The sequence below is a fragment of the Branchiostoma floridae genome, chromosome 2 (assembly GCF_000003815.2).
Source record: "Branchiostoma floridae strain S238N-H82 chromosome 2, Bfl_VNyyK, whole genome shotgun sequence".
Lineage (NCBI taxonomy): Eukaryota > Metazoa > Chordata > Leptocardii > Amphioxiformes > Branchiostomatidae > Branchiostoma > Branchiostoma floridae.
In genome coordinates, this window is record NC_049980.1 from 25,840,683 (window position 1) to 25,844,788 (window position 4,106).

The 4,106-nt window shown below is 41.4% G+C and overlaps 1 protein-coding gene and 1 long non-coding RNA gene across 3 annotated transcripts in view; both read left to right on the plus strand.

Moving 5' to 3' along the window:
* Positions 1-4,106, plus strand: part of LOC118403865 (matrix metalloproteinase-14-like) — a 35,903-nt gene that overhangs the window by 21,362 nt on the left and 10,435 nt on the right. The window lies entirely within an intron of this gene.
* The window catches only part of LOC118403911, a 9,728-nt gene continuing 6,499 nt past the window's right edge, over positions 878-4,106 (plus strand). The window contains exons 1-2 of one of the 2 annotated variants that reach the window (XR_004829715.1): positions 878-1,070; positions 2,851-2,978. This is a non-coding gene — a long non-coding RNA (uncharacterized LOC118403911). The remainder of the gene's footprint in view (positions 1,071-2,850; positions 2,979-4,106) is intronic. The other variant, XR_004829716.1, reaches the window with a different exon arrangement.

The following is a 4,106-nucleotide window of genomic DNA, read 5'->3' on the forward strand; positions in this document are numbered from 1 at the left end:
GGTGTACAGGCGACGTGACAAACCACAATTTTTTGCGAATGCGGGAAACGGAACATTGAGATATAGGTGCAAACGCTCACCGAAAAAACAATTCACAACTTTGTCGACGGAGGTTACCCTCCAGTCACAAAGTAAAAAAAAAACCAACAAAAAACAGCCGGAGCCTAACCTCTGCTTGGAGAGTACATGTATTACATTGTTGTATCCCCATACAATGATGTGGGATGATTTATGATTATTCATTGTACCGTAGTCTGCCGTTCTCGGCTCGTTCCCGGCACATCATTCATGAAGCGTACTTGTTCGCTTGATTCTACCAAGCATGCTATTTATTGGCAACTCTTCGCGATGTAGAAACATCTCGAATTTCGAAAGCCAGATTCCGTCGGAACGGGACTGTTTTTGTTTTGGTTGCTGTCGCATTTGTCTCGTCACGAGCATGCACGTTCGATTTTCAACGTTGGCTATGTTCTCTTGTGCCGAGGAAGGAAGTTTGCCGTGATAGCGAGTTTTCCCCGTTCCGAAGACAGCAACGGAGTCTAAAGCCAGATACTCTTATGTTGAACGGGGTTGTGTAACCTAAGTAGGCGCTCGCAAACAACGACTCCCCATGAATACAATGGAACAATCCAATGATCTCGTTCCCAAAAGCCCTCCGCAGAAACAAGTCAATACAACACAAGAATTCTTGCCGACCATCATGAATTACCGATAATCATTGTTTAGATTTTCTTATGCAGATTTTCTACCGTGTTTTCTTAAACAGAAGTTCCTACTCTACGTACGACCAAGGAGGTTGAATACGACCGTGGAAACTTGAGTACGAGAGTGACCCCTGACCTTTAGCGTTTTCGAGCCCGCGAGGTGTGAATGGTCCGGTGTGAGTCAACCGTACCTCTCACGGGCCGCCTCTCACGGACCAGGCCAGGCCACACGCACAGAACTAGGCGCACAGTCTCAGCACATCGGGGCATGCATGTCTGGACGCGACGCACACAAGGACCGAAAACAACAAAAAATCTACACAGACCTTCACTCAAGCTCTGTGGCGGCACAGTTACTACTCGGAGGTAAGTGTTTCCCCCGTTTCTAATCTCTAGGTTCTGAGACTTTTGACAGGGGCTAGAGAGTTTAGCTTGCACGTGTGCAAAGAGGTTGAAGAAAGAAACCTCCTTGATTGATGTGTGTAAAATGTCTGTCATAATTTGAATGAATATTGGGACTCCCTCCAAACAGTTTCAAATTCAAGTAACGTTACATCTGATCTTTGATATTGTTAGCGGATGACATAATTTTATCGTTACAAACTAACGCCACGTCTCTCCCGGCTTGTCTTCGCGTACGCCGCGCCGCGTGGTTCGGCGCATATTATAAAATTTTTACCTCTTTGGTCGGTCGACTCCCCTAGCGTATTGTCCAATTTCTATTTTGTGTACGATCAGCGGAGCCTGGTAGAGGCTAATATCAGACCAAGGAGGTTTATTCGCAGATACAGCATTAGTAACGAATACAGCCAGTGACGCTGCTTTGATAAGTACTGGTAACGTTACAGGCCCCTAGCCGCCAAAAAGTTATGCGGCAAACCCAGGGATTTTCGCAGGGCAAAGTTTGGAGTTATTTAAACTTTAATAATTAAAGTGTATAAATCTTGAAAGCTAGGGGATCACTGACTTTGCCTTGAGCTTGAAGCAACATTTGTTGGTTGTACTTTTGTGTTCTTGAGGTTTATTTATGGGAATGGGATGAGATGGCAATCTTCAGGAAAACAAGTCCACACGAAAACAAGGCCATAAAACTACCAAACAAAGGGACGCCTGCAGTGGACTGCACTTCCATTTTCAAACACGAGGCCACCCATGGTGTCTCTCCCCCACATTGTATCTGAGCACATCTGGACCTGTATCAGATCATGTTGCAGTATTTTGTTAGATTGTGATACATTTTGATACATTTATGTACCTAATATATAGCAAATGTATTATATTTTATGTCAACCATAACACCAAATGTATAACCTCATTGAGGCAATCAAAGGGGAGATTCACTGTTTTACTCATTACAGCTATCAGATATGACAGATACAGTGGAAGCCAGTTGATTGCACGTCGGATAAACGCACACTTCGGTCAATTGCACGGAATCCCAAAATCCCGTGGCGGCGAGGTCTAACTGGGTAACTTCGCATTATCGCACACGCCGGATAATTGCACGGGATTAGCTGGCAAATTGGGTGTGCAATTAAGCGGCTTCTACTATATAGATTACTGATAAAGTAGCACAAGTCTATTGACCATGAACAAGGGAACAATCCATGTAATTTATCTTTGAAAAACATTATCACATACCCCCAGTGTATTAGTAAATAATTTTTAGTCATTTTTCTATGTATTGAATGCTAGATCTTCCCTCTAAGCAGAGGTTAGGCTCCGGCTGTTTTTTTAAACATCTTTTTTTATCGGGCTTTCTATTTTGTATTTTATCTTCTATTGTGTGGTAGAGGGCTCAAAACGAGAATGCCAATACAGTGCCAGATCAAATTCTTGTAGCCTGACTAAAAAATTGCCCCTAGCGACCGGCCCTACAATTACCGCACCCTAGGAGGGGGTCATTAAGCCCAGCCAGCAAGAGCTTGTGTAAACAGTTGTAGGCTAAAATTCTTGCAAATCCTCCTTTTCTTTGAAAATGTTTGCCCAAAAAGGCAAGTAGTTTTTTAAAAGACTCTTTCTGGTTAGAAAGAACAGAGGGTCTAACTCTAAGTATTCCAATTCTTCAATCAATCAGTTTAGTTGATAATATGATAAAAAATGTGTTCAAAATTGGTCATATTTTCATATCCTCTCTCTTGCGCAGATCAACTGGTCTTTCCTATGTCTCAATGCAGAAGCCGGTTTGAAGATCTGAACACTTACTGACTGTTTGGAAGTCTTCAGAAGTCTTCCCACTGTCGTTCAGAGACACCTGATCATCATCAAATACTGGTATGTAAAAGATGTTTCATAATATATTTTCTAAGCCTCAGTAGATGATAGAAATATATACTTTTAAGAGAAGGTAGCCATCCAGAGTTGTGCTTCTTTTTTTAGCTAGGGTTCACAGGTGCAGACACAAAATTTTGTGCTTGTTCTAATAATTCCTTCTTATCTCTGACAGACACGAGGTGTGTGTTTAGCCGAGCTTGTACTAATATTGGTAAGAATTATTTCTCTCTGACTGACACAGGTGTGAGTTTAGTCTAGCTTGCATTAATAATTACTCCTTCTCTCTGACAGACAACAGGTGTATGTTAAGTCTAGCTTGTATTAGTAATTACTCCTTCTCTCTGACAGACACAGGTGTGTTTAGTCTAGCTTGCATTAATAATTACTCCTTCTCTCTGACAGACACAGGTGTGTTTAGTCTAGCTTGCATTAATAATTACTCCTTCTCTCTGACAGACACAGGTGTGTTTAGTCTAGCTTGTATTAATAATTACTCCCTCTCTCTGACAGACAGGTGTGTGTTTAGTCTAGCTTGTATTAATAATTACTCCCTCTCTCTGACAGACACAGGTGTGTTTTTAGTCTAGCTTGTATTAATAATTACTCCCTCTCTCTGACAGACACAGGTGTGTGTTTAGTCTAACTTGTATTAATAATTACTCCTTCTCTCTGACAGACATAAGTGTGTGTTTAGTCTAGCTTGTATTAATAATTACTCCCTCTCTCTGACAGACACAGGTGTGTGTTTAGTCTAGCTTGTATTAATAATTACTCCCTCTCTCTGACAGACACAGGTGTGTGTTTAGTCTAGCTTGCATTAATAACTACTCCTTCTCTCTGACAGGTACAGGTGTGTTTAGTCTAGCTTGCATTAATAAGTACTCCTTCTCTCTGACAGACACAGGTGTGTTTAGTCTAGCTTGCATTAATAATTACTCCTTCTATCTGACAGACACAGGTGTGTTTAGTCTAGCTTGTATTAATAATTACTTCTTCTCTTTGACAGACATAAGTGTGTGTTTAGTCTAGCTTGTATTAATAATTACTTCTTCTCTTTGACAGACACAGGTGTGTTTAGTCTAGCTTGCATTAATAATTACTCCTTCTATCTGACAGGTACAGGTGTGT